General features: G+C 44.2%; 1 protein-coding gene across 1 annotated transcript in view; it reads right to left on the bottom strand.

The window, feature by feature from the left end:
• LOC118794273 (trinucleotide repeat-containing gene 6A protein-like) overlaps nt 1-12,382 on the bottom strand; it is a 38,311-nt gene extending 25,929 nt beyond the window's left edge. Inside the window, exons 1-3 of the mRNA XM_036552491.1 lie at nt 12,236-12,382; nt 10,855-10,899; nt 4,047-4,134 (exon numbers count right to left, since the gene is read on the bottom strand). The gene's annotated coding sequence lies outside the window, so the exon portion shown is untranslated. The remainder of the gene's footprint in view (nt 1-4,046; nt 4,135-10,854; nt 10,900-12,235) is intronic.
• Between the last annotated feature and the right edge of the window lie 261 nt (nt 12,383-12,643).

Raw genomic sequence — 12,643 nt, 5'->3', positions numbered from 1 at the left:
CGCAGCACACCGCGAGCTCTACAAACCCGGACTTAACGATTTCAGTCCCGGGTGCGAACCAGGCTCCGCACGCGTGCCGACACGCGAGGGAGGGGGGGCGGCCGCACGTCGCAGAGGAAAGGAAAAAAGAAAAGAGGCTGAAACCGGCTGGCGAATGGGTAGGGTTGCCCGTTCCGGCTTGTCTGAGCTGAAGACATCAATGGAACGCCTGGCTAGCGGGTAGGGGCACTTGCTGTGAAAAGAATGCCTTGAGCTGAACTGGGAGTTACCTTTCTGTAACTAACAAAGCTGTCAGGCGGTCTTTGGCAACTACCTGGAGCAGCGACTAGATAGACATCAGTACAAAAAAACCCCCCAAAAAAAACAAAAAAACACTGAACTCAACGTAGTTCTTTTCGTGCTGCTCCAGACCTCCCCCCCGGCTTCCGAGGCTGATGTTTCACAGGTCAGCCGTGTAAGGCCTCGGTCTCGGATTGGGCCCGACGCAGAGTGTTTGTGTAGCTTGTCTTTATCAGAGAGGCTGACGCTTCTCAGCGGGACTCTGCCCGGAGCGCAGCCATCGCTAAGCAACAGCCGCAGGATTTGGTAAACACAAACCCAGCCTTCACTTAAGATCGCAGACTCCACCAATCATCTCATGAGAGGTTCCCAGTTTTCTGACCCTCTCTTCGTCCCGACAACAGTTGCCATCCAAACATTTTCCGCTTTTCAAAAACTGACCTTTCTACAGGACCCAACCCCCCTTCCCCCCATAGTTACTGTTGCTAGCTCTCAAACTTTCCCTGACATGATGGTAAAAATGCGACAATGCGGTAAAAATATAAGACAGGCTCTTCCAAGACAGCTTTCTCAAATTCCTCCTTTCTTCTTGCAAAAGCGCATTTTTGCTTTATTCCGACAAACCACGCGGTGCAGTGGGTCTGCTCGGAAAAACTGAGAGGCAGAGAGAACTGTCGTCTGCCTGCCAAAACTCCCCCTTGTATGTTTTGTTTAAAAAGTGCTGCTTAAATTTTTTTTTTTTAATCAACAAAACATTAGCCTCTGCCATTCATCCCACATAACCCCAGAAACCTCAGCGAAACACTCCATGTGCAGCAACCAAGACCAACAGCTTCCTATTGGCTTTCTTGGTTCTTAGAGACAGCCCTTTTTTATGAGAGTGTCGTGTCCGATGTTGACTAACTGTGTTAAAACAGACACTCGGAATCAACAGCATTTCTAAACTGATTAACTTAGGGAGCGCAGAGCTGGAGGCCTAAGGCCATCTGGAGATGAAGATAAGCGTCACATGTTGGGGAAGGGAAGGCCGCGGTGGGGGAGGGGCTTCAAGCGCACACCCAGTTTATTTTTTATCGTACAGCAATAAAATTCCAGGTATCTCCATCAGCAGAGAACTGTCAGCGTGCCAGTATATATGCGTTCAATCTTGCTTGATGGAGTAGCAGCTAATGGGGGAAAAAAAGACCCCTGAAAGGTCAGAGCACTCAGCATTTTACAAAATGGTGAAAATGTTCGAGGAAATGACATTTTAAAATAGAGACTTCATGCCAATTAAGGAATACTTCTTTGACAACAATCAATGTCCTGAAGAGTTTCGTGCACAAATAAAACTAAAATACACTGAATGTGCATTCTTTATTTGCTGGCAGTTCAGGTATCTACAGCTATAACAGACATTGACAGCTATAACAGACAGATATTGTCAATTGTTACAATGTAAAGCCAAGATTTCCTCACAGCCAGACTATTACTTTGAAGAGATGAGCATATCAGCCAGGTAATTCATTTAAAAAGCACATTCAGAATATTAATGATTACAAGAAAATAAACCTCATCTCACAGAAAGGGGAGCTACATACCGCTACTTTATTAAGTTATCTAAAGTTAACCACAACCCTGTTTTAGTAAATTCTGCATAGCAACTGACTGGCTGGTTAGCAACTGATCTCCTTGCCAACAATCTAATTTTCTGCACAGTATACTATCAAAAAAAAAACCATGCCACTAAAAGATCCAAAGCAGCCATGTCAATTTAATGTTTCATTTACATGATCGAAAATATTGAAAATAAAATCACTACTTTTTTTATAGATCAGGCTTTACAAATAAACAAAACACATTTATCTATTGTAGATCTAGAGAAAATCTCATCCCCCTGTACAGGCCAGGCAACAAATTTATCAGCAAATGCACATTTGTTACAGCACATAACATGTGACTGACTGTTCACTCAAAAGCACGGTGGCCAGTCTGCATGTATCCACTTCAATTTGCCATCTGCCAAAGTAAGCCATTCAAGGACAACTGTGCAGGGGCCACTTTCCTTATACGCAGCAAAGTCACTCATCTCCTTATCTTACGCCGACCACCAGTCACAGGCCAAAGAAAATTCCATTTCAAGCGTTTAACAAAACCACCTGCTATACATGTACATGCCAATATATATTCAATATAAAGATTATTTACACAAATCTACCAATATGTGGCACACCCTCTTCTGTTCATTCTCTATTATACACCCTCTACTACATGCTCCATGCAGTCATTCATTAATAAAAACTTTATTATAAAAATTTTATTTTATTAAAAATTTTAGATTTCTGCACAACGGTAACAGATAAATAGTAACAACGACTTTGATAACTTCCATTTTGGAACATGTCATGTGGAGTACGGTGAGATCGAATGTTCTACAGTCAAGTCTTTGTAAATCGGGATCCAACACTGTCTGACTGTTTACAAACGGCTTCTCCCGCAGGAGTCCCAGACCGAAAAAGGACCACGAAAACATTAATTCACCAGCGGTGCGTGCTGACCGCGGGGCGTGCCACCTCGACCATCCTCGTCTGTGGCCAACCTTCCCGGCACGTAATGCTGGTGCCAAACGCTAGCCGCAGAGAGGCTACAGCAAATTGTGCTGCTGCTGCTGCAGACTCCACTGGCTGTGCCCAACTGGTCGCTAAGCGCCGTCAGTCACGCCATCGGGTTTCTCCGCTAAGCCACTGGCACACAGGAAAGGCAAGGTCAGAGATAAAGTCCTTAGCTATCCGGTTTTCCTTATCCTGTGGTAAGGTGGTGGGGGAGTAGACTAGGAGGGAGAGACTAGGAGTCCCACAAGCCAAAAACTATAGACTAATAAAAACAACAAAAAAAAAAAAGCAGAAGGCCCAGATAAAGTTTTAATAAAACTGGAAACCCTTTGTGTCATTCTCCTCTGTGGTCTGAAGGGAGGAAGGAGGCGTGGAGATCAATAAAGGGAGGTGAAAATCAATGTATGAATGCTTCCTTAAGTGGGCGACGCTGGTACTCAAACCCTGAATGTATTTCGCAGTCCCGGGGGGGGGGTGTGTGAGGTAAACGAAAGAGGTCAGGCACTGGAATGAGCTTAACCCGGCATGCGCCAGACCGCCGTGCCCCAGGAAGCCGTAAAACAGCTGGTGGGGATGAGCACCAACGCTCATTTGATCGTTCTGACGTTCGGCCCCGGGATCGCTAATCGACTGCTCAGACCGCTATTCTAATGCTAATTAATCATCGATACTGAGGAGAAATCAGTCCGCTCTCATCCGTGTCGACAGCGGAAAGCCTGAGAAACATGCCCAGCAGCTCATTCAGAGGTACTGCGGGCCTCCCTGCCTGAAAGTGAGAGTGAGTTATGAGTCACTTACACAGGAAGAACTGGAGTTATTATATTGTGCATTAACATTGTGCTGGGGGAGGGAGGAAAAACTTTTTAAACCTTCGATCTCGGGAGCCAAAGAATATCCGAGTATCGAACTGACCAAAGTGCACATCTCGAACAGCTACCTGCTGTGCCAGTACCGGAGTCCTCAGGCGGCAATGTCAATCCATCCACTCAGAGCCAGAAATAGCCCCCGCACGGCTCCCCCAGGAGGACTCGGAATGCGCTCTTCTGCCGCGAGTAACACCACCGCATCTCCAAATACCAGCCCCGGGAGTTCGGCTGTAAGCTCGCGCAGCAAAAAGGGAGAGCGCTCGAGTCCATTCCGACTCGCCACTTCGACCAGAGGGAGAAACCCACCTACCTTCTGTCGACCAGCTTCCTCCCTTTTCTCGTCCGTTCTCTCTTTCCTATCTTCTGTTGACTGTTCTTCCTTTTCTGGCAAGGTATCCCTACGGAGCCAAAGATTAAAAAGAACAAATGCAATTAATTCCATAAACAGCTTCCATTTTTTTTTTTCGTAACTTATATTGAGGAAGACCTGCACCCCTTTCTCCACCTGTTGCACTAAAACCTTGCAGCAAACCTACATGATGCAGTAACGCAATTAGAAAAGAGGAGAAAGCTGTGGCTAATCCCCTTAAGGGATTACACTGCTGAATTACAAATCTATAAACAGCCCCTTCAGTGGGTCAGATCTATAGCCGTCGCTTCCACCGCCATACTTCCAGTCTAACTCGACGTGCACTTTCCAAGGTGACGTCGCAAACGCACATTAGCTCCATACCTCCTGTACTGGTGTGCTGCCTTGTCGTTGGCCACATATACAATTAAGTGAAATGCCCTTACCCATGGGTCAAACGCACAGAGCAGCCTCAAACAACCGCGTAACCCCCTGGCGATGTTGCGTGCTTCCATAGTACAACCTGAATGGCATGGGTTTTCCCTTTTAGGTGCATCCCGCCTCCAAGTCAGATCGGAGCTTGAAACTAATCTTCGGCGATAAACCTCACAAGAACAAAGGCCGCCGTGCCAAGGGTGGCACATGCAATCACCTTCAAAGCTAATCGCCATATGTCTTCCACCAGCTGGTACTAAGTCCTTGTAAATTGTTATGCATTTCTGCTAATTGCCCTCTCTGTCGCCGTCTTCCCCTGAAAATGCATGCAGAAACAGGGACTGAGCCCTTCTCAAAAAGGCCTCCGAGGCACTCACCTGCTCCAGCGCAACAGCCAAATCGCTTTGCGTCCTGACTTCAAAATGACACCGTATAGAAGCCAACACCTCTAAACCGCCAAAATCAAAGCCAGTGAATGGTGTTTATGTTGGCCTAATCATTCGAAAAACTGACTCCTGACATTAACGTTATTCCTGCTGTGTGACTCCACTACAACAGGAGGTGAAGAGAACCATCACAGTAAGAACTGATAAGGATCCGGGAAACAGCAAAAAAAAAAAAAAAAGAAAAAAAAGCCCATAATTCTTAATAATTCCCATAATTTAGAACTGGCATCAAAAAGTAAAATGTGACGTTTTTCCATCTGCATTAGGTATGCTGGTGCGTGTTCACTCAGTCTGAACGCTGTCCTATAAGCCTCGGACCCGGCCTGACACTCTAGTCAAAGGTGCTAACCCACCTTACCCACCAGGCAGAGCTTTCACTTGGGTGAGTAGAAAAACACAACAAACGGCAAAAAAGTGCTTTAGCCTCAAACAGCTCCCTCATCACCAGGGACGGTGTGAGGGAAAAGCTTGCCTTCTGTATCGATGCATGCTTTGTGCATGGCAATGATTTCAGTGTTTTGGAGCTAAAAGCCAGACAAAACAAAAACAAAACTAAAACAAAACTACAGATGACTAGCGCAAATCCTTTCAAACTGAGGGTGGGCTGCTGAGAGAGCAAGGTTTGCTTCAGCACAAAATGGAGCTTCCAGCTCAGTCTTTTTTTTTTTTTAACAGACTCAAAAAGCAACCGGCGGCCCTCACAGGTCCGATTCAAATACGTTTTAGCTTTTTAAAATCCACCTGGGAATGTATGGACATGATCAATGGACAATGGATGCCAAATCTGTAAATGTAAAGTTAAATGTACTGATCTTGTACATCATTCTGGATAAGTGTGTTGGCTAAGTCACAAAAAAATATGTAAATATAAACAACCTGCTACTTCCTCTATCGCACATTGGTTCAAGACACACAGACATTCAAATTTCTGCACGTGAACACTGCAAAAATTAGATGATGGTATCATGAAACGTTACCCCACAGCGAGGCCAGCATTTCAAAACCACAGACATCTGACGACAGGAAGAAGCCTCAACTTGCAGACATACACAGCTTTGGTCTGAAATATTACACTCAATTAGTGGCACCATATTTGTTGGTTTATTAGCTCCAAAATATTCATATTTGCCTGTCCTACAACTGACTTGATTTAATGAGGATGGTTATCAGTTTCACATTTTTAAGTCAAAAACACTTGAATTGGTATGCTTAGCAAAACAGGTGATCTTCTTGACAATACCACAAATTCAACTCTGATTACAATTGCAATTTAGCAAACAACACTTGCAGTGCGATTACGGCACTTGCACGTGCAAAGCCGCAGGTTCCAGTAATGCGATTCAATGCTTGTTCAGGTCAGACACGTCGCCCTTTTTCACTCCCTCAGGAGCTCCACAGACCTCAGTAAAATCACCTTTTCCCTTCCACACAGGAATTAAGGTGACAGACTCAGGTTTCATGGCTGAAAAATGAGGGGTGGCTTTTTTTTTTTTGAATGCCACATTACTGCTGCAGACTGGGCTGATCGTGATGCCACAGCTCATGAGCAGATTACAGCCAGAGAGCAACAGACCTGCCTCTTGGACAGGGCCCCTGGACAAACACCAGCTTTGGCCTCGGCTGAAACCAACTGCGGGGTATTTTCGTCACCTCCCCATAGGGAGGGGCGGAGCATCAACACCCCTGGGGCCTCAAGCTAAACCACCCCCACCCCACCCCACCATACTCCAATTCCCCCCTCCTCCAAAGTGTTTAACCAGATGGCCCCATGCACAACAGTCACCTCCCATACACAAAGACAGGGACATCTGTCTGTGAATGGAGAACAATTGGCAGATCTGAGGTGACCACTGGTCTCAATCCCAAGTTGCGAGACAGGGGCTTCCCAGAGCCCTGAGTTTATGTAGAGTACAGATGATGCAGACAGTGATACAATTTGAAACACTGTACATGCATGTGTATCCGAATTTAACGCGGACATGTTTGATTACCTTCACATACAGACAAGCCCCATTCTTACGAGAAAGATTTTCAATAAAAAATTTCAACTAAAGAGTCAACTGAGGAGCACAAAACTGTTCAAAATATCCTGACATAGTGGCACAGAAGCAACCTGGGTAAATCAGACTTTGAAAATACATGTGGGCATCAAAACAGTGAAACCAAGAAAAAAAAAAGACCCCAAAGATGGAAACACTGAAAAACTCAACATAATGCTGCATCTTGCAGGCTTAAGAGACTACTTTTTTAACATATTTTTACACTGACTGTGTCTTATTGAGCTTCAGTCATGCCAGTTGTTTTGAAATTCTGGTCAGCCATCTAACAGAAATAGTTATAGGTATAACATGATGATGGACCGTTTTTAAACCTGTCCATTATTAGGACAGATGAAAATTTACATTAGATAAATGTTACATTACATAAACAAATGAAAGTGTATCAGTCTCAACTGCCCCATTATTAATTTCAATAGCAGGCTGTCAGATTTGATTTACTACATGTAGGCATAAGACTAGTAACCCACTGCCCATTCATTACAACCATTGACTGTATATAAATATGTCAACAAAGTATCAAATTATGTATTTGAATTGAAAATCTGTTCTAATGAAGCTTTCACGGTAACTGAATAATTTAATTAAATGAGATTTTATAATAATCATACAGAGCAGTGTTTCTCAATCCTACTCCTGGAGGCCCACTGTCCTGCATATCTTCTATCTATCCTTGCTCGAAACACACCTGATTGAAATTAGTGTGATGCTCTTGATTAAATCAGGTGTGCTCAGCTAATCAAAGGTGCCACTGATGACTTCAGTCACGTAGGTAGAGCAGGGAAAGATGGAAAACGTGCGGAGCAGGGTGCCCCCAAGAGCAGGATTGAGAATCAGAGGACTAATAAGCCGCAGCTGACATTTTTGAATTACTGCTCCAGGAAGAAGTTGCCCGTAAGTGCTGATGCAGGACCAATTTTGTGGGTAACTTATTACAGTTAAGGTTACAATTGTGGTTGGGGAATCTGATCCTACATCAGCATTTATAGACAACTTCTGCCTTCAGGAGAATCACCACCCAAAGTGGCCTGACTCGTACTCCGATAATTCTACGTGTCATAAATGCTGGGCCAAGTTGGAACACCGTTTCAATGGTTGTCTTTTCCTCTTATGCTGATCTCCAGTTGATTAACTTTCTGAATTGATAAAAAATGAACCTTGGGATATGCAAATGTGCCATATGATTGACACAATGAGGATGAATTACATAGGCCAGTGTTATCTGAGCATGTTAAAACGACATCTCTTGAAAGTCGGCGTCAAACGTGTATCAAAATTACTCTCCGCATTCTGTGTCTTGCCAGTTCAATTAACGGAATGTCTTTTTGAGTAACATGCATTAATAATTCAGGCATTTCAAGTGTTTCAATGTTCGAGGAATCTGAACAGTAATATTGAGGGTGGGACCAATGCCCTCCCGAATGACTTGAGCCAGTCAGACATCCTTTCGGTACTGGCTCACCTATGAGACCTTTGTGAGGAGGAAGGTCCACTTCAAGGTGACCATCCAGTGACTGGATCGAATCCACAGACTCAGGATCTCAGTCTGGGGGCACTGACGCACCTACTGGGTTTGAAGATGGAAAGGACACTCTCATGCGTTTAATCAGTTGGTAGCGTTCCATTTCTCAATCTTTAAATATGTGGATCCACAGACATTAGCTAGACTTGCCATTACATAAGACTCATCTTTTTTCATGTTTTTAAAATGTTTGTTTTATGCCAAGTGGAAGTGTTTACTTGAATGAATCCAACATTCTTATCCAAATGTTCTCATATTTAGTATTTATTACTGTACTTATAATATTAGTAGCATATTTCAAAGAGATAGTAATAGCTTTGCTTAATTAGATTAAATGCACTGAACGCACTAATTAGATTAAATGTCACCATTTTGCAAAGACAGGCATTTAATGAGGAACACTAAGAATATCAATCTCAAATATTCTTATAAAGTAACAAAAGGTTACAAAACTAGGTATATGAAACTTCGTATTCTGCAAACTACATGAGTTGTTTTTAAATTGTAATTAGCCATCTGACGCACCTAATTGCTTTCAAGACAAACAGGAGATCATGCTCACAGTCCATTAGGGTTTCTTAAACTAGCGGCAAACTTTCACTTCTAAAAATAATTCACCTGCATCATTCCCTGCCTCTGCAGTGCATTTGTATTGGCAGCTGCGTCTATGCAAATGAAAGAGGGAACATTTCAGGAAAGGGCTAATCTGTTGCAGAACTGGACAACAAAAAGGAGAAATCTGTTTTTTTGTGAAGAGAGAAAAGAGACTTCTTTCATCTTTGGTGGACAGGACAGCATTCAGGTCTCTGCAGAGTCTGTGGCATGTTTTCTTGTGATTTAAGACAGCATGTGCAACTTAAGAGAGGACATATGAGGGCTTTTTCTATCAGACGGCTGTTAGTGCACACATCCAGCCTCCGCTTGAAAATAGATGCATGAACAAAAATTATATAATAAACAAAGTTCCTTTTCCTCTAAAGGCAGATGGGATAGATTACTTCAACTCAAAAGCCATATGACTAACGTTCTCGGTGTTCTGAAGTGACTCTGCTTCAAAACAGAACCACGTGGATTATCTACATGCCCCATGCCACCCTTCCTTGATTACTCATGAAGCCGAATCTGTGAGAGGGCACGGATGCAGCTCTTTTTTGTTCTCCTCTCCACTGCACAAACACAAGAGGGAAATCATAATCTCCCTCACTCACTCACTCACACACACAGACACACACACCACAGAACACTGAGGTATACCAGTTTGCAAGGCAGTTTGGGGTGGGGTTGTGCTGTGCTCAATTGGGACTGATTATTAATGCATGGACATGATCCTTATAAACACACAACACTCCACAACAGAGGACCCACGTCAGTGGCTTTGTGGTTAGTGACACCAGAAGGCTGGGAGTTCTGACTGCTGGCCGACTCGCGCCGAGGACCGTAAAACTGTGCCTGCTGCCTCTGCGCCTGGCGCTCAGTATTGGAAGATAAAGACAAAGACTGTGGGTAAAAGCCCTGCGATAGGTATCCTGTCCTGGACAACATCAGCCCACAGAAATCGAGGTATGCAAAAGAGTCCACATGATAACCAAATTTGGCGTTTCATTCAGCCGCGTACACAGGCAACAATGGTGGCACACAGAAACATACCAGGGGTCATAAGGAGACTTAGGAAGCTGCCATCCATGACAGGTAGGGTGGTCCACAGTAGATTTTATGTTGCACAGACCACCATTTTAGCACTTAACACAACATGCAAAAAATGCAAAGAGGAAAGTCAAGCTGATTGGCTGTTGTGTTGTGACCATTTCAACAACCCCTTCTGCAACCCAGTTAGGAATCCTGGCGGCTTTTCCCTATGCTACTACTCAGGGCAATTAAAGTTAATGAGTTATGATCAGAAATAGCATTACCCTCTTTCTGAAGTAAAGAACCTGGCATTTCACTGGCCCCGTTTCACACTGCCCCGGGAAAGGGTTAGAAGGGGAGTTGCAGAGGCATTGAAGCTTTTGTTTTGCCAACTGCTACAATGAGCTACACAAACGCCACTCCGCAACGGTGACGGGGGGGGGGTTCGTTCACCTTTCAAAACGGCTGTGGAACTGGCAAACTCAGCATTTAGTGCATTTTGCATGCGTTTAATTCCAGCGGAACTGGACGAGCTTACACTAGCAACAGCTGCGGTGACCCGGCTTTGTCAGTGGTCTCCAGCACATGTGTGGGTGCACAGTAAACAGTATAGCGAGGGTGGTACACGCCAAATTAAACATGTACAGTATGATAGCCCCCACAAGAAGATAAAGAAAACTCACCTCTGCTTCGCTTCAAGTTCTTTGGTGGCTAGAGCTTCCAATTCTCTACAAAAACGAGAAATCACGATTAACTGCACATCTCCATAGCAGTTGTGGACCAATAGATACATCGAGTCTTCATTGATTCTTACCCATGAAAATGTTAAATACTTTTCAAGACTTTAGATCCTTATTTTCTTTACCAAAGGAACAAACTTTACTGCCTGGGATTACCCTCTTTCTCCTCTCGACTTACGATAGCTAAACTACATTTTAGGGCAAACTGACCTTGGCTTTCAAATATATCTAATGTTGGATGACACTCGAATTTTCTTTTCTGCAGATCTAGCTCACAAGCTAGCACTCATTGCTAAACACAACCGGCTAGTATAGCTAGTCTCTATGTAACAATCTTCGCTAGTTACCTAGTTGGTGCGGCGCTGGTTAAGTCGTTGTGTTATAAAAACGGTTACCTCGATAAAATCAACCGACAAGGTAAACTAAACAAACTTAATTTGTGTCTAGCCAGCAGGAATGCTAAACTGGGCTAACCAGCATCGCTTTCCCCCCTTGGACGTCACGTCGGTCTGGAACCAGCTACGCAGCTACCTACCTTATTAGCGAGGAATGCATGCGTTTCATAACTGAGAAATTACACCGGATCCTAAGTTAGCCAACTAGCTATACGCAGCAAAGTTCTATCCAGCGATTTAACCAAATAGCATACATCGCTAGCTAGATCCTGAAACGGGGAAAATGTTCAGCCTTTTCGGACGCATAAGCGATTGAACTGACGTGAAACGAACGCAATAGCCCGTAGAGAACATTACAAAATACATACCGTTAAGTTACCTTAATTAACTTTTGCCGTACATTGGTACTCTATATACTCTACCCATCTTTGTTAACAAGGTGGTTACTTACGCTGAATTTTTAAGTAGTAGGCGTTAAGTAGTTAGCTAGATAGCTAAGGTTACACAGCAACACATCTTAAGTCTGGCTGGCTAGCAAGAAATGAAACGTTTCGCTAGCCGACTGCCGTGCAGCTAGCGGGCTTGCTTGCAAACCCAAAAGTAAACATTAGCCACACGGTAATAGAACAAATAAGGCAACATTTGCTGTGAATTCTGTATTTGGGCACTGATTAGTTATAGGCACCGTGTTCAGCTTGTTTGCTATAATGCTTTTTGGCAATGCAGTTGATTAGGGCTAGCTCTGGATCCAAACATGACCCTGTCGCTTAACTTATGGAACGGACAGCGCCAGCAGTCTAGCTAGGTAGCTTAGCCTGACGCGCACAGCTCAACTACAGACACTGTCAACGCAACGATAAATAAAACACATCGAAACATGCAAATACGCAGATGGCTGGCAAAAGTAAAAGTGTATCGGAAACACTTACCGCATTAATTTAAAGTGCAACGGAGTAAATGAAAGCGGGGGAAATAAGGCTACGGGAATACAACGTCTGCAGCGGTTAGGAAAGGCAGTCGTCCTGCATAGTCGCCATTTCCTTCACTGCCTGACTAGCGTTAGCTGAGCTCCCCCTCCCTCCCTTCTCCGTGTTCGGAGGTGCGGCGCTAAGCACAGGAAGAGAACGCGCTCCCTATACTGGGCCACTTCCTCTGCCTGCAAACAACGACCCCCGATTCGGCCCGGCGGGCGTGAAGCAGTAAATCTCAGCCTCTCCTCCGCTAACAAGGCAGCTTGTGCAAATGTGCGTGCAGATATTTTCTGGCCACGTATGCGTATGCACACTTCCCTAAACTACATGTATAATATATTTGTGTTATTGTTAACGTGAATGCAC

This window comes from Megalops cyprinoides, chromosome 19 (assembly GCF_013368585.1).
Source record: "Megalops cyprinoides isolate fMegCyp1 chromosome 19, fMegCyp1.pri, whole genome shotgun sequence".
In the NCBI taxonomy this organism is placed as follows: domain Eukaryota; kingdom Metazoa; phylum Chordata; class Actinopteri; order Elopiformes; family Megalopidae; genus Megalops; species Megalops cyprinoides.
The sequence above is the reverse complement of the archived record's forward strand: the minus strand, read 5'-3'. Positions and strand labels throughout refer to the sequence as shown.